The sequence below is a fragment of the Mustela erminea genome, chromosome 7 (assembly GCF_009829155.1).
Source record: "Mustela erminea isolate mMusErm1 chromosome 7, mMusErm1.Pri, whole genome shotgun sequence".
In the NCBI taxonomy this organism is placed as follows: Eukaryota; Metazoa; Chordata; class Mammalia; order Carnivora; family Mustelidae; genus Mustela; species Mustela erminea.
Genome location: NC_045620.1, coordinates 12,917,951 through 12,936,250, shown reverse-complemented (window position 1 = coordinate 12,936,250; position 18,300 = coordinate 12,917,951). Strand labels below are relative to the sequence as shown.

The following is an 18,300-nucleotide window of genomic DNA, read 5'->3' as shown; positions in this document are numbered from 1 at the left end:
GGGTAAGCAGGCTCCCTACTGAGCAGAGAGCCCGATGCGGGGCTCGATCCCAGGACCATGGGATCATGACCTGAGCCGAAGGCAGAGGCTTAACCCACTGAGCCACCCAGGCGCCCCTATTTGTTTTTCTTTATTCAATAAACTTCGTAATTTTTGCCCATGTTTTCTCTGGGGGGGGGATTTATTGGTCTTTAACTGATTATTTTCATTTAGCAAAATAAATTTAATATTTATTCATTTATTTTAAAGATTTTATTTATGTATTTGAGAAAGAGAAAATGAGAAGAGAGAGCATGAGAGGGAAGGTCAGAGGGAAAAGCAGACTCCCCGCAGAGTTGGGAGTTTGACAGGGGACTCGATCTTAGGACTCCGGCATCATGACCCAAGCAAAAGGCAGTTGCTTAACCAACTGAGCCACGCAGGCTCCCAAATTTCACATATTTAAACACAAGGCATTTGCCTTTGAAAACATCTGTGGGGAAAAAAAAGAAAATGTGTAAGTACTTCTATAATGTTTTTTGATAAAAATTTCTGAATTTAATGCCTGCATTTCCAGTATTTTTTTTTTAAAGATTTAAAAAAAAATTTATTAGTGGGAGAGGAGGGAAGGAGCATGGGGGCAGAGAGAAAGAGTCCCAAGCAGACTCCCACCCCGTAGAGCACAGAACCTCATGTGGCACATGATTTCATGACCCTGAGATCATGACTTGAGCTGAAACCAGGAGTCGGATGCCTAACTGACTGAGCCACCCAGGTGCCCCAGTATTCTTTTTTTTTTTTCTAGGTTTATTTATTTATCTATATCCAACATGGGGCTTGAACTCACAACCCCAAGATTAAGAGTCTCATGTACCTCTGACTGAGCCAGCCAGGTGCCCTTCTAGTACTTTTCATTACATTCTTTGTAGCTTGTATGTTTTTATACAAGATGAAGTTATGCCTTTTAATATATATCTTGTATGTAATATATCTAATCATTTAAAAATTCTTTTATTGTAAATACATAAAATTTACTATTTTTTTTAAAGATTTTATTTATTTATTTGACAGAGAGAAATCACAAGTAGATGGAGAGGCAGGCAGAGAGAGAGAGAGAGGGAAGCAGGCTCCCTGCCGAGCAGAGAGCCCGATGCGGGACTTGATCCCAGGACCCTGAGATCATGACCTGAGCCGAAGGCAGCGGCTTAACCCACTGAGCCACCCAGGCGCCCTAAAATTTACTATTTTTTTTAAAGCACAATTTTTTTTTTAAGATTTTATTTATTTATTTGACATGCAGAGATCACAAGTAGGCAGAAAGGCAGGCAGAGAGAGAGGAGGAAGCAGGCTCCCTGCTGAGCAGAGATCCCGATGTGGGGCTCGATCCCAGGACCCTGAGATTATGACCTGAGCCGAAGGCAGAGGCTTAACCCTCTGAGCCACCCAGGTGCCCCTATAATTTACTATTTTTAAGTGTACAAATCAGTGATATCTTTGTATTTCTGTAACTTTTTCATCATCACAGACAGACCTGGTCTGTTTTTAGGTAGCTGTCTCAACTTATAACTTAATAACTGCTCTCAAATTTAGTGTAATGCATGTGAGCTCTCTTCAACCCAGAGTTCTAGAACTCTGTATCCTTGCTTGAAGGAGAGGTTTTGAGAAAGACACAGCTAAAATTGGGTAAAAGTCTCTTATAGTCTGAGAATTTTCTACTGATGCTTATCTCCAATTTAGGTTATTATTATTTTTAAAGATTTTATTTCTTTATTTGACAGAGAGAGAGAGAAATCACAAGTAAGCAAAGCAGTGGACAGAGAGAGAGAGAGGGGAAAGCAGGCTCCCTGCTGAGCAGAGAGCCCGATGCGGGGCTGGAGCCCAGGACCTTCGAGATCACGACCTGAGCCAAAGGCAGAGGCTTAATCCACTGAGCCACCCATGCGCCCCTTAGGTTATTGTTTTCTTGATCCTCTTGCAGCTGTACTACTTTTTTCTTCTTGTATTTTGGCAAATTTCAAACCTAAAAAGTAGAATAGTATTGGTCCCCATTACTCATCACTCATTCAGGTTTATGGCCAATGTTGTTTCATCTATATGTCCATTTACTCTCTTCCCCCATATTATTTTGAAGCAAATAATCAGGCATTTTATGATTTCCTTAAGTGTCTCTAAAAGATAAGGACAGTCTTTCAGAAAAAACAAGTACATAACCATAATACCTTTATTACATAACAAAAATTATAATATATCTTAGTAGCACCAAATATACAATCACAATTTAATCTTCTAGTTCTTTCCTTTGTTTGTTTGAATCAAATCCAAAGGAGATTCACACATTACAATTTGGTTGTTATGTATCTTAAGTTTCTTTAAATATAGGTTACTCCTCCATCTCCTTTTGTCCTTTGAATTTATTATGTTTTTTTCCCTGTAGTGTCTTATTGTCTAGATTTTACTGAATATATTCTTATGATATTGTTTAATTGGCCCTCTTTTTTAATTTAATAAATTGATAGTTGGCTTTGGCTGTCAAGGCTTGGTCAGATTAAGGCTCAGTTATTACTTTTGGTAAATATATTAGTTATCTTTACTGTGTAACAAATTGTGCCCAAATTTAGCAGCTTAAAACAGCGTTTATTATCTCTTACAGTTTCTTTCTTTTCCTTTCTTTCCCAGCTCCTTCCATAATTTCTGAAGGTTAGGCTCATCTTGGTGGTTGTGGCTCAAGGTCTTTCACAGTGAAGCTTTCATCCAGGGCTGCCGTGATCCGAAGGTTTGACAGGGCCCTGAAGATCTGCTTTCAAGGTGGCTCACTTACATGGCTGTTGTAAGAGGTCTCAGTTTCTTGCTTGGGTATCCTCCAGGCACTGTGCAAGAGCAGGTGATCAGAGAGGAAGGAAGACAGGAAGAAAACTGTAATGCTTTTTGTAACTACAGAAGTGACATTCTGTAATTTCTGCTCTTTTGGTCATCCAGACCAACCCTGATACTTTGTAGAAGAGGACTCCTTAAGGGTGTGAATTCTAGGAGATGGGGATCCCAGTAGCCATTTTGGAGGTTGGCTACCACAGGGTGATGACTTCCCAGGTGGTGTGGTTTATCAGGAGATGCGTGGTGTTTCTCTTCTCTTTGTGATGTTAGCTACTGATGATCAGTGTGTTTTATCTGATAATTTATTAGGAGTAACAAATGCTGATATTCTTCTTTTTTTTTTTTTTTAAAGATTTTTATTTATTTATTTGTCAGAGAGAGCGGGAGAGAGAGTACAAGCGCCAGAGTGGCATGCAGCAGGAAAAGCAAACTTCGCACTAAGCAGGGAGCCTGATGTGAGACTTGATCTCTGGACCCTGGGATTATGACCTGAGTTGCAGATGCTTAACCAGCTGAGCCACCTAGGCATCCCAAATGCTGATATTCTAATTCTTTTATACCCTTTTCATTTAATAGCTATACTATTTCAATAAAGAAACTTCTAAACAACTGTTTAGTCAACCAGTGTGATATAGTTCACATAGGAAAGTCCGGATAAAAGCCTCTTTCTCTTTATATTTACTAGTTTTTAAAAGAATACATTGGTTTAGTAGCACTGTCCAGTGGTGAAAAACATTGTGTCACAAACTTAAATTTTTCTTTTTACTTTGAAATAATTTTAGATTTAAAGAAATGTTGTAGAGACACTATAGTGTTCCTGTATATACTTTTTATCCAGGTCACCCTAAAGTTGATCAGCTGCATAACATAGAGTGGTCAAAACTGAGAAGTGAACATTGATACAGTACTGCCAGCTAAATAACAGATAAGACCACATCTTCCACTACTGTCTATTTTTTTTTTTTTTTCAGTTCTAGGACCCAGTCTCCTTCATTACAGTTCACTTTTGCCTTTGGTTTTATTTTGTTCTTTTTAAGTTTTTTTTTGCTTTGGGTTTGGAGTGTGTGTGATGATTTGTCTTTATTTATTTATTTATTTTTAAGATTTTATTTATCCACATAACAGACAGAGATCACAAGCAGGCAGAGAGGCAGGTGGGGGGTGGGGGTGGAGAGCAGGCTCCCAGCTGAGCTGAGAGCCCTATGCGGGGCTCCATCCCAGGACCCTGGGATCATAACCTGAGCTGAAGGCAGGCAGAGGCTTTAACCCACTGAGCCACCCAGGTGCCCCATATTTGTTTTTTTATATAATATTTTGTTTTATTTTTAAGTAAACTCTACCCCCAGTATGGGATTTGAACTCTCATGACCATGAGATCAAGAGCAACACTGAGCTAGCCAAGTGCTCTAGTTCTTAGTTAAAAAAAAAAAAATAACGAGAGTTGTATTTTGTTCTAGCTGCTGTCTTTATAATAAAACTTTTATGTAATACACTTAGCCTTTCCCCAACCGTTATTTTTTTTTGCTTATTGTTTTCTCACTTTGAGTACTATTGAATTTTACCTAGTAACCTTTTCTTTCTCTTCCCCAGTATTTGATTTAAACTAATATTCTTTACTTCCAATTAATACTATAAGGCAAACAGCAAGTTCTAATTTTTAAAGATATTTATTTATTTTTGTAAGACAGAGAGAGAGAATGAGCTTGAGCAGGAGCAGAGATGGGGGTAGGGGGTAAGGGCAGAGGGAGAAACAGACTCCCTGCTGAGCAGGGAGCCTGACAGGGGAGTCAGTCCCAGGACCCTGGAATCATGAACTTAACTGAAGGCAGATACTTAACAGACTGAGCCACCCAGGTACCCTGTTCTAATTTTTATCTTTCCTCTCTCTCTCTCTCTCTTTTTTAAAGATTTTATTTATTTAGGGGCGCCTGGGTGGCTCATTGCGTTAAAGCCTCTGGCTTCAGCTCAGTGATCCTGGGGTCCTGGAATCGAGCCTCGCATCGGGCTCTCTGCTCAGCAGGGAGCCTGCTTCCTCCTCTCTCTCTCTGCCTGCCTCTCTGCCTACTTGTAATCTCTGCCTGTCAAATAAATTAAAAAAAAAAAAAGATTTTACTTATTTATTTGACAGAGACATAGGGAGAGAGGGAACACAAGCAGGGAGACAGGGAGAAGCAGGCTTCCCACTGAGCAGAGAGCCTGATTGAGGGCTTGATCCAGGACCCTGGGAGCCGAAGGCAGATGCCTGATGACTGAGCCACTCAGGTGCCCTACTTTCCTCTCATTTTTGATAGGTACATTGATAGCTATGTTGTTCAAACATGTAGTAATTGTATGTTATAATGTGTCTGTTATAACTAGCATTCAGTTTTCTTTTTTTTCTTTCTTAAGATTTTATTTATTTATTTGACAGAGATCACAAGTAGGCAGAGGGACAGGCAGAGAGAAAGAGAGGGAAGCAGGCTCCCTGCTGAGCAGAGAGGCCGAAATGGGGCTCGATCCCAGGACCCTGAGATCATGACCTGAGCCGAAGGCACAGGCTTAACCCACTGAGCCACCCAGGTGCCCCTATCATTCAGTTTTCTAGGGGTGTGTGTGTGTTTAAATATATATTTAATTTCCACCATTTTTTTTTTTTTTTAGTGTTGATGTGGACTTTGCAGTTATTTTGGTTGTCTGAAATTCTCTAATAAATTTCTCAGGAAGTGCTTATTCCTTGAGTTCCACTATGTGTAAAAGTTTGTAGCTTCAGTACTTGACAGCTGGTTTGGCCAATTATAAAATTCTTTCCTAGAGTATTTGTCATTCCATTGTCTTCTGGCAGAGAGCATCACTGTTACAGTCCGATGTCAATCTGGCTTTCTTTATATGCAGGTTTAGCTTTTTGTCTTTGCCTGAATGTCGGAAAGATTTTTTTCATAGTATTTTTATGTATTGGTGTTGGTCATTCTGACTCATTTTTCCTTGGGCATATATATACTAAGTACTTTCATTATGTAATTTCAACCCCTGCCCCTGTGTCTTTGTCTTTCAACATCAGGAAGGTTTTCTTGACTTGTAAGTTTTTTTTTTTTTTTAAGATGTTATTTATTTGAGAGAGAGAGAGAGATAGCAAGAGAGAGCCCAAGTGGGGAAGAGAGGGAGAAGCAGGCCCCCCACCCCCCAGCAGGGAGCCCGATGCGGGGCTTGATTCCAGGACCCTGGGATCATGACCTGAGCCAAAGGCAGGTGCTTAACCGACCAAGCACCCAGATGCCCCAGACCTGTAAGTTTTTTTGGTTTGTTTTTTGCTTTTCGTTGTTGTTGTTCCATTGCTTTGTTTTTTCCTTTGAAACTCTACATTGGATTATACATTTTCTTTGGGACATATATATTCTGTACATATGTTAGATGTTTGTATATTATTCATGTGAGATAAACCTCTCTGCTATTTCCAGACTTGTATATCCACTTCTCTTCTCAACCTATCCATTAGGATTTTTATTTATGTATGTATTTGTTTATATTTATTTAATTAACTTATTTTAGAAAAATATTTATTTAACACAGTGATCTCTGTCAAATACATAAATAAAATCTTTAAAAATAGTCTTTAAAAAAATTTGATTTACCATTTACAGTTATGGGTTTTTACTATGGTTTCCTTTTTGATAAGTAAAGATTAGAGTGAAGGTTGCTTTAGGTGAATAACCAACATGCCTGCAACCAACTGCAGGAAGTTTTTTTCTTTAAATACTCAAGACTGTGCTTGAATATCTACTTTTATTAAAAAGTATAGTGAAAGAAATTCCATCATAACTTCTTACTAATGCAGTATTAATTTAGGTAAGAATTAGTACTGTGTGTCTTTGCCTCCTGTACATACACATTTAAAATTTTTGTGTGGTGCCATAAGGAACTTACTATTTTTGTTTTAAAATAGTTTTAATAATATAGGAGCTTATTTTTTGGAAAGAAGGTCAAATGCTTTATATTCAGTTTCATTTGCATGTGTATATTATGTATACTTTTTATTTAACATAATTAAGAAAAAGTGATTTGTTCTTTTCTGATTTTATAAAAAGTACTCTTTATTAAAATGAAGTATAGAGATAGCAACTATTAATATTTTTGTATGCTTTTTTCTATGTTTTTCTGTGTAGACTTTAGCATACATTAGAAAGAAGGGATTTTTGCATGCTCTTCTGTAATCTTATTACTTCATTTTATGTGATGGACATCTCTCCAGGTTAGTAAATTGAAATCAATACAGATTTTATAGTTCCTACTACACTTGCAACATTTTAGTTTCTTTTCTAATTTCTACTATCTTTTAAGTTGGTCCTCTGCTGATAAGGTGTTAGTTTGTTTCTAATTAGGCATGTAAAGCATAGATTTCTCACTACCTCCTTAACTAAACAAGACCAAGATTTGCATAGTTAGTGTTGTGCCTTAAAAAGCCATGTCTACCCCCACAGTCCCCCCTTTCTTTTAATTGGAAAAAGCTTAGGGAATTTATTTGTATTAAAAAATCCAGGAGATAAAGTCCTCTTATTTTATGAAAGTGTGTACTGAAGTGAAAAATTATTTTTGGCTCTGAGTGATTTAAATATTTCTGTAATTTTAGTTATAATCAGAATTACATTTAATGCTGCCTGACTGCAGAGCATGTCTATTAGATCCCTTTTTCTGTTCCTTTTAAAAATTTTATTTATTTATTTATTTGACAGAGCACAAGTGTGAGCGAACACAAGCAGGGGGAATGGGCCAGGGAGAAGCAGGCTCCATGTGGCGCAGGGAGCCGGATGCCAGGCTTGATCCCAGGACCCTGGGACCATGACCTGCGCATGAAAGGCAGACGCCCAATGACTGAGCCACCCAGGCGCTCCTACTATATATCTCTTTTTCGATTTGTTTCCCTTAAAAGGTTAAATGTGTTTTAAAAATAAGGTGTATAAGTTTTTTTTTTTTTAAAGATTTTATTTATTTGACAGAGAGAAAGCACAAGTAGGCAGAGAGGGAGGCAGAGAGAGAGAGAGAGAGGAGGAAGCAGGCTCCCCTCGGAGCAGAGAGCCCAACGTGGGGCTCGATCCCAGGACTCTGGGATCATGACCTGAGCCGAAGGCAGAGGCTTTAACCCACTGAGCCACCCAGGCGCCCCAAGGTGTATTAAGTTTTTAAAAGATTTTATTTATTTGTTTGACGGAGAGAGAGAGCGAGAGAGGGTACACAAGCAGGGGAGTAGAGAGGGAGAAGTAGTTTTCCTGCTGAGCAGGGCATCCAATGTGGGGCTCAATCCCAGGACCCCAGGATCATGACCTGAGCAGAAGGCAGAAACTTAATGACTGAACCATCCAGGTGCCCAGATAAACGTGTTTTCTTGTTAAAAGAGAGATGAGCAGGTAGTACGTTTTTGGTCATGTAGTATAAGATGGCTTTTCTAAGTTATTCTTTTTTTTTTTAAAGATTTTATTTATTTGACAGAGAAACAGCGAGAAAGGGAACACACACAGTGGGAGTGTGAGAGGGAGAAGCAGGCTTCCTGCCAAGCAGGGAGCCCGATTTGGGGCTTGATCCCAGGACCCTGGGATCATAACCTGAGCTGAAGGCAGATTGTTAATGACTGAGCCACCTAGGGGCCCCTGTTCTGTATTTTGTCTGTGAAGTCTTTACTTTCGTATAGGGGAAACACATACCTTTTTTACTTTTTTTTTAAGATTTTTTTTTTTTAAAGATTTTATTTATTTATTTGACAGAGACAGAGCGCACAAGCAGGAAGAGTGGCAGGCAGAGGGAGAGAGAGAAGTAGCCTCCCTGCTGAGCAAGGAGCCAGATATGGGACTCCATCCCAGAACTCTGGGATCATGATCTGAGCTGAAGGCAGCTGCTTAACCGACTGAGCCACCCGGGTGTCCCTTTTTTAATATTTAAAAAAAAAAATTATTGATGAGAGAGAGAGAGAGTGAGGGAGCACAAGACACAGGGGAGCTGGAGAGGGAGAAGTAGGCTCCCCAGGGAGCCTAATATGAGGCTCCATCCCAGGATGCTGGGATGAGCAACTAAGCCACCCAGGTGCTCCCCTATTTTACTTTTTATTTATTTATTTATTTTTTAAAGATTTTATTTATTTATTTGACAGAGAGAAATCACAAGTAGACGGAGAGGCAGGCAGAGAGAGAGAGAGGGAAGCAGGCTCCCTGCTGAGCAGAGAGCCCGATGCGGGACTCGATCCCAGGACCCCGAGATCATGACCCGAGCCGAAGGCAGCGGCTTAACCCACTGAGCCACCCAGGCGCCCCCTATTTTACTTTTTAAACATTTTATTAAATCAGGAGACCATTTAAAGTGATGGGAGTTTTTCTTCATGCTGCAATTATAGTTGGAAATATTATAAATTGCAGTTTTTGAAACTTTCAGATTTGCATTTTAATAAATCTGGCTGCTTATAAATAAAATACATTTTTCTGTTTCTGAAATTTTGACTTTAAGTTTGATTTGATGTGGTATGCTTAGGTTGCTCAGTCATTTAAGCGTCTGGCTTCAGCTCAGGTCGTGATCCCAAATGTCCTGGGATCCAGCCGGATGTGGGTTCCCTGCTCAGCGGGGAGTCTTCTTCTCCCTCTCCTCTGCTCCTTCCCTCTCACTCCTGCTCCTGCCTGCTTTCTCTCCCAAATAAGTAAAATCTTAAAAAAAAACCCATTATGTTGATGTGAATTAGCAAAGCACAAATATGTACAATAGTTTGTTTTCTCCCTTTTACATCCTAAGGAAAGATGTAGTAGGAAGTAGGATTTTGAACAGAAGTATAGTCAGAGGTTTATAGTGTTTTGGTGTTGTGTTAGGTAGATATAACTGTCAGACGTGGAAGTTTATTTGATGAGGCATAAAGATAATCGGAATAAATAAAAGTCAGAGTTGTACCCTCTTAGATAAGTTTTTGTGATATCTTTAATTCTTTTGTCCTGGTTGCTAGCCTTATGTTGGGGGGTACTTATGTATATATGTATACTTACGTATATAATTTACATATATGTATTTTTATAATATATACAAATATATAATCCAAATAAAGTTGTTCACAAATTTTAGAACACTTATATACCTGAAAGTTGATACATGTATTTTCCTGTTACAATAGAAATAAGCAGGTAGTGGTTTTATTGCATAATGCCATTTATTTATTTTTGGAGGTTTTTTTTTTTTTTTTTTAAAGATTTTATTTATTTATTAGACACAGAGAGAGGTCACAAGTAGGCAGAGAGGCAGGCAGAGAGAGGGGGGAAGCAGAGAGCCTGATGCGGGGCTCAATCCCAGGGCCCTGAGATCATGACCTGAGCTGAAGGCAAAGGCTTTAACCCACTGAGCCCAGGCGCCACTGGAGTTTGTCTTTTAAATACACACTAATACACTGATGATGTTAAATGATGATATTCTAGAGAAAGTATTTGTTACTCTTTTTGAGGTCTAGCCTTCAGAATTCTGAAAATTTATAGAAGAAAGACTATTTTCATAAATACTCAGAGCATCAAGATGCTTCTATGCACATTGATTTCCTGACTTCTGTTTGTAGTCCGAGCTGTTAAAGTTCATTTGCATGGTGTCTTGAAACGACTTCACTTGGGGTCTGTGAAGGCTTGCTTAAGGGATATATGAGCATAGTTTAAAAAATCTTTAATTATGGGGGCGCCTGGGTGGTTCAGTGGGTTAAAGCCTCTGCCTTTCTCTCTCTCTGCCTACCTCTCTGCTTACTTGTGTTCTCTGTCTGTAAAATAAATAAAATCTTTAAAAAAAAACTTTCATTATGAAATTGCAAGTATAAACTAGAGAGAATACTATAGTGAGTTCTCATGAAACTATCCCTTAGGCTTCAGAAAAACTAAGTCCAGGCCAGTCTTATTTTTATGTACATTTACCCTTTCCCATATTATCTTGAAGCAAGTTCCAGATAACATATAGTATTTTTTTTTGGTGACATATTGTATTTTATCCGTGTTTTTAGTAAGTATATTTATTTATTCATTCACTTACTTTAGAGAGGGTCACATGTGGGAGGGGGTGGGGCAGAGGGAGAGGAAGAGAGAGAATCTCAAGCAGACTCCTTGCCGCACACAGAGCCTCATGCTGGGTTTGATGTTAAGACCTTGAAATCAAGACCTGTGCTGAAACTGAGTGGGATGCTCAACTGACTGAGCCACCCAGGCACTCCTAGTGAGTATCTTTAAACTACAGCATTCAAAACAAAATAAAACCCACATTATCTCATTTGAAATTCCTTGATGTTATATCCAGGCATGTTTGAATTTTCAATTCCTTTAATCTCAGCTTTGATAGTTTGAGTCAGATGCACATACTACAGTTTGCTGTTGCATCTTCTGTGTTTCTTAAGTTCTTACTGCTTTTCTTTTTTTACCTTGCGGTTTATTTGTTGCAAAAAATGGTTTTGTGTTGTGCAAAATTTTCTGTAGTCTGGATTTTGCACCTGAATGGTGTCATTTAACACATTGTTCTGTCCTCTGTATTTTCTATAAATTGGGAGTTGGATTTGCAGACTAACACAAATGACTTAAAGAGAATTATTTTCCAGATTTGTAAGCTTTTGTTCTTTTATTTAAAGTTTTTTGAACCATCTTTTTTTTTTTTTTTTTTAAAAAGACTTTATTTATTTATTTGACAGAGAGAGAGAGAGATCCCAAGTAGGCAGAGAGGCATGCAGAGAGAGAGAGGAGGAAGCAGGCTCCCTGCTGAGCAGAGAGCCAGATGCAGGGCTGATCCCAGGACCCTAAGATCATGACCTTGAGCGGAAGGCAGAGTCTTTAACCCACTGAGCCACCCAGGCAGCCCTGTTTGCTTCTTTCTTTAAGATTTTATTTTCAAGTTATCTCTGTGCGCAAGGTGGGTTTTGAACTTAGAATCGCAACAAGAGTTGTATGTATGCTCCACGGACTGAGCCAGCCAGGCACCACCCCAGCTTTTGTTCTTTTATTTATTTATTTAAAGATTTTATTTATTTGACAGAGATCACAAACAGGCAGAGAGGCAGGCCTGATGCGAGGCTCGATCCCAGGACTTGGGATCATGACCCGAGCGGAAGGCAGAGGCTTTAACCGACTGAGCCACCCAGGCGCCCTGCTTTTGTTCTTTTAAATCCTTAAGTTGGCCTGCCTGAGAAAGCTTTGCAGAGTATCCTTTCACAGTTGCTCTTTTTACTGCCAAAAGAAGGGTGTAATTCTTTTACTGTGTTGTCTTGATACTGGGTGTTTAAAAAAAAAATTGGCATTTGAAACAACACATGGACTATTACAAATGTTGGTGTCAGAGTTTAAAAAGCGAACGACTCTGTAACAAATGGTCTGTCGGTCAGGTGCTTCTGAGTGTGTTTTATCAAGTGAAGGGAGAGTTAATCAAATTGCTCTCTGAGAGATAATGAAAAAATAATTTTTTTTTTTTAAAGATTTTATTTATTTATTTGAGAGAGAGACAGTGAGAGAGAGCATGAGCGAGGAGAAGGTCAGAGAGCGAAGCAGACTCCCCATGGAGCTGGGAGCCTGATGCGGGACTCGATCCCGGCACTCCGGGATCATGACCTGAGCCGAAGGCAGTCGTCCAACCAACTGAGCCACCCAGGTGTCCCTGAAAAAATAATTCTTAATGATAGTTCACTGAGATTTTTGTCATGAAACTAGTGCATTGAAAGAATTGTCATTACTTTCACATAACTCCTTCCACTTAGTTATCTACTTAGGTCAGCATAGTCTTATTAATAACTTTACAAATAAGTGTGTAAATTAACAAACACTGGCATTTTAGCAGTATTACTTATTGTGGATACCTGTAGGCATGGGGCTTGGGGTCAGGGAGAGGAACCCCTGTCCATGTACCTTAACAGATTTACTTATAATGAAAAATGTACTTTTTAAAAAAATTTAATGCTTATTTAAAAAAAATTAATTTTTTAAAGATTGTATCTGTTTACTTGAGAGAGAGAGAGAGTGAGAGAGAGAGAGAACATGAGAGGGGAGAGGGCCAGGGGGAGAAGCAGACTCCCTGCTGAGCAGGGAGTCTGATGTGGGACTTGATCCCAGGACTCCATGATCATGACCTGAGCCGAAGGCAGTCGCTTGACCAACTGAACCACCCAGGCAACTGAAAAATGTACTTTTAACATGTATTTTACCAAAACACACTCAGATTTTGAACAGTTACATACTAATAATGGTTGTAGTAATAATGCAGGAAAAAAATGTTTTCAACAGTTAGAGCTTGTGATTAGATGGACTTTCAGTATTATTTCAGCTTATGTATACCCTTTTGTTGTAGAGATTGGATGATCGATAAAATACTTTCAGGCATAAAATAATATTCTGTTATGATCCAGTACAGGGGATGAAGAGGAATGGTAATTCATATTCCAGGAGAAGGGAACAGTCAAAATTTCTGACTGTTAGGAACGATCATAATCCAGTTAACTTTGAATACTTGAGTGATGTAACAGTTTATTAAAAATATTAATAATATCTTGCAAACAACTGCTTTGTAACTAGTTAAGTTGGTGAAAAACTTAAATGTCAATGTACAGATGTTCTGGGATGTATAGTTTGTCAAGGTTCTTTGGTTGATGAGCAAAACATCTTTTTTATTTGACAGAGATCACAAGCAGGCAGAGAGAGAGAGGAGGAAGCTGGCTCCCCACTGAGCAGAGAGCCCGACTTGGAGCTCGATCCCAGGACTCCGAGATCATGACCTGAGCTGAAGGCAGCGGCTCAACCCACTGAGCCACCCAGGCGCTCTGATGAGCAGAACATCTTAAGTCCCTTGGCACTCAGTTGATGTCAGGCTCTTTGTTTACTATATTGGTGATAAAATGACTAAAGAGTCACGTTCCATGGGACGCCTGGGTGGCTCAGTTGGTTAAGTAGCTGCCTTCAGCTCGGGTCATGATTCCAGCATCCTGGGATGGAGTCCCACCTCGGGCTCTTTGCTTGGCGGGGAGCCTGCTTCTGCCTCTGCCTGCCACTCTGTCTGCCTGTGCACAATCTCGCTCCTCTCTCTCTGACAAATAAAATAAAATCTAAAAAAAAAAAAAAAGAGTCACGTTCCTGGCTTTCACAGGGTAGATTCCCTAGGAGAAACTACTGTATCTATGTCTGAAGCAAAAGACATAACTTTATAAAAACACCAAATGTAAAGACACTTGTGTACTAACTACTTCTCTTCTCCCATCCCCTTCTTGGCAGGCAAGCACCTGGCTCTTTAGGGTGTATAAGCAGCATTACAAATCCTTATTTTATATTTGGAATTTTAAGTCAGTCCTTTTCTTCCTTGTGTGTTCTTTATCAAAGTGTAGGCTGGAATATATTCTTATTAAAATGAATTTTTTAGACAATGATTATAAGAAGATTGGAATAATGGTGATTGTGTTAAAAATTTTAAAACATTTTTAAAAATTAAAATTCATATCTTAGTAATTGATATTGCCCATATAGGAAACAAAGGAAAAAAATAATTTTCACATGGCTTAATATTTCATCATTAAGGTAGTTAGCATATGTGCCCTTCCTTCACAAACAATAAATAGGAAGGCTAAAATAAAAAGATTAATATAAACATTTTTTTAAACTAATTTTTTTGGCTTGAAGGAAGCGCTGTGTCCCTAGGTTTTTAAATCTTTGTGCACCAGGTTGGTCCTTTTGCTGAGGATGAGGCACTTTTGTGGTAGTGTTGCCATGGTGACTGCCTTCCAAGTGCTGCCTCAAGGTCACTCATCACTCATAGCCAGGAATACTTGGATTTTGTTAAAGAAGATTATCCACATTCAGTGGACAAAATGAAGTTAATTTTCACATTGCGCTGTTCAGTCAGATCTAGCAAAAATGTTCTTGTAAATAGTATTTTGTGTTGACAGTACTGATAAACTGTATTTTCTTTGACTATTGAATTTTAACCTTCCAGTTAGAAGGCTAATGGTATATCTAGAAATTATCCACAGCCATATGTTGTAATAACTTGATATCCCATTTGTGATTTTGTTGTAACACAGCAACTTTATTTTATTGCATTTATGTTTGAGTACATCTAAACATACCTGCCTCAGTGTTTCGTTTTTTGATAGGACACAAAGACAGAGATTCCTTTAACATTCCTTTTCTTTTTGGTCAACTTAGCTTGGTGTCTTTAATTGCCAGTTGCCATTAGCTTCCATTCATTTTAGGATGATCATTTTATTTTCTCCAAACTGGATTTCAGAGATCTATTGTCTACCTGGCTTCTGTTTCATGTACTCTTTGTCTCATATAGCTGTTAGTTTTCCTTGTCTTCCTTTCTGAATTTGGTTTAATAGAGATGTTCACCATCAAAGATTTTCCTATATTGTTATCAAACTGGGTTTCAGTGAAGGAAAATGTTAAAAGAAATGCCTCTGTGCATTATTTATTTTCTTAGGAATCTTATTCTGAGGAGAGAAGAGTCAAAGCTATGTGCCTCCATTAGGCTGGAAGGTGACTTTGAAATCAGAGATGAGAAACCTTACTCTAAAAAAGAAAGTGCCATTGAAACAAACAGAAATTACTATGCAAACATATATGGCTAGACAATTTGGTTTTTTATCTAATTAGCATCTAACTAGTTGCCCTACCTCCAGGGGAATTAGCTGAATTGGTTCTCATAAAACATTTCATCTCTGCTTCTGCAGAGCGGACACCTTTGTGATGTCTGATCAAGATATTTTACATGCTTGAAATTTCAATGAATGCAGAGCTCTATAGATAGTATTGCAAATATGCCAGGTAGTATATGCCAGCAAACGTTTGTTTCATTTATGCATATTTATGAAACCAAGTATATTATCTGATGCTATTTTTGCTAATTTATTTGGAAAAAGGAATTTATTTAAAACTGTAAGCTAAGATGTGAGGCACTATGATGTAGAAAAAAAAATATTAGAATGGGAAGTCAGGGCCGTACATTAATCTTTTTTCTTACTGTGTGAGCTTGGTCAAGTCACTTTTCGTACTTCATTTTCATCTGTAAAAAACAAGGTGGTTCCGTTTTCATTGTGACTTTCCTTGATCCTAGTCTCAGTACTGTTCTGTGTATTAATGGTGGATTATAATCAGAAACAGAGAAGTATTGCAGTTCATACTAATCTAAAATGCTGAATTTTTTTTTTTTTTTGAAGGGTTTTTTTTTTTTTTTTTTTTTAAATTTATTTGTCAGAGAGAATGTACAAGCTGGGGGACCAGCAGAAGGAGAGGGAGAAGCAGACTCCCTGCTGAGCCAGGGAGCCTGGTGTGGAACTCCATCCCAGGACCCTGGGATCATGACCTGTGCTGAAGGCAGATGCTTAACCAACTAAGCCACCCAGGCATCCCTTAAAATGCTTAATCTTTCCAACTAATTTGTCCATTTTATTTTTCCTTAGGTTACCATTAAAATGATTTTGTGTTCTAGGTGTGTATTTAACTAGGTTATTTTGAAAGGAGGGGAGGTTTGAAGGTGTGACTTGGTTATATGGCACATAGTTAGCAGTTTTTAAAATGTTTTGTGACCAACTCCACAAAGTTAGAATTGACTGTAGAAATAGAAACTGAAAAATATCAAATAGAAATTGATACTAACTACCTTGAACATGGGCTTCATATAGATTCTAGATTTTTTCAGTAAGGAGGGAGGGTTAATGTGTAATGTATTTTTCTTTGATGTTTTCCTTAACACATCCCATTCCATAGTATAGGAAAGCATTAGTCTGAAAAAAATGGTGCACACCCCTGTTTCTTTATTTAGTGGGAAAAAATTAATATTTTGAGTTTCAAAGAAGTTTACAGTTTATAGAGTATGTGAGCAAAAAGTGGAAGCTGTTTGTGGTTTAGTATTAGATCTTTTCATACTCTCTTCCATGCATATATCAACGCCTAGTTTTTACTTTGCTGGGCCATATTGTGCTTATTCTCCCATGGCCTTGTTTTAGTCAAAATACAGAGATTGACTTTATTTAAAAAATGACAAATATGCCTTCCACTGTAGTCTAACATTAAACCAGACCTCTGTTGATTGCCTGGTAAAACAGTGTCACAAAAAATATTGTTGGGGCGCCTGGGTGGCTCCGATGGTTGGGCATCTGCCTTCAGCTCAGGTCATGATCCTGGTTCCTGGGATTGAGCCTCATGTTGGGCTCCCAGCTTGGCGGGGAGTCTGCTTCTCCCTCTCCCTCTGCCTCTCCCCCTGCTTGTGTTCTCTCTATCTCTCTCAAATGAATAAATAAAATTAAAAAAAAAAATCTGTTTTCTTCCGCTTTTATCCACTTGTGCAACTATTTCCATAGAATAGATTTCTTTAAGTTAAGTTTTTTGGGTCAGAGGGATATCCTTAATGTTTGGATAGGTATTTCAAAATTATCTTCCAGAAAGCTGAGAGTCCTGTTAACAGTGACACCTACTTTTCATGCACATATTTTGGATGATGATCTTATTATAGCTCCTATTTATTGAGTACCCTCTTTGTGTTAGGAATTGTGCCAGGTGCTTAATATAGCTCTCTCTAATCCTAATAATCTGGTAAAATATTATTTCATCCTTATTTACAATTGAGGGATCTGAGGGTCAGAAAAGTGAGTAACTTCCTCAAGGCCACAAAACTGGTAAATGGCACCAGTGGGTTTTAAATTGCCATTTTTTTGAATCCACGGTTTGTTTTTCCTGTCCAAAACCAGTGTCTCCAATATTGCTCATATTGAGAGGACTATCTTTAATAGGTACACATAAAAATTCAGAATTTGCATATTTTCCCTCAAAAAGTGATTAATACATACTAATAATGCTTTAGATCAGCCATAGCCCAAATAGTGTAGATAATGTACTTTATTAAAAAAAAAAAGGGTACATGAGCATCAGCTCTTTCTGCCCCCGGTCTTGTCCCTGTGCTTTAATAAAACACCATTTTGCACTCCCCCCAGAAGTGTGCATTGATATGTAATTCCTGATTCTGGCTTTAGGTATTTGATTTTTTGACTTTGGAAGTACGTGTGTTTCTTTTTCTCTTTTTAAAGATTTTCTATTAAGTTATTTCTGTTCCCAGTGTGGGGCTCAAACCCACAACCCTAAGCTCAAGAATCTCATGCTCTACCAGCTGAGCCAGTCAGGTGCTCTGGCAGTGTATCTGATTCTAAGTGGTGTTGAGATTAGCTTGAGGAATCAGTGACTGCAACCAGAAACATACTGCTAGTCTATAAACTAAGTCCAGTGTTAGGAGGAGTAGTATTCGTTTGCATGGGTTGCCCTAACAGTGTACCCAGGTCAGGTGCTATATAAAAGAAATTTATTTTCTTATAGTTCTGGAGGCCAGAAGTCTAGGATCAAGGTATCTGCAGGATTGGTTTCTTCTTTTTCTTCTTTTGTAAGGTTTTATTTACTTATTTGAGAGAGAGCGAGTGTGCACAACATGGGGCGAGAGGGCATATGCTTAACTGGCTGAGCCATCCAG

General features: G+C 38.5%; 1 protein-coding gene across 6 annotated transcripts in view; it reads left to right on the top strand.

Moving 5' to 3' along the window:
- NCOA3 (nuclear receptor coactivator 3) overlaps positions 1-18,300 on the top strand; it is a 140,024-nt gene that overhangs the window by 28,399 nt on the left and 93,325 nt on the right. Inside the window, exon 2 of one of the 6 annotated variants that reach the window (XM_032350417.1) lies at positions 2,656-2,806. The exons of the other annotated variants lie outside the window; for them this stretch is intronic. The gene's annotated coding sequence lies outside the window, so the exon portion shown is untranslated. The remainder of the gene's footprint in view (positions 1-2,655; positions 2,807-18,300) is intronic. 6 annotated transcript variants of the gene reach the window in all.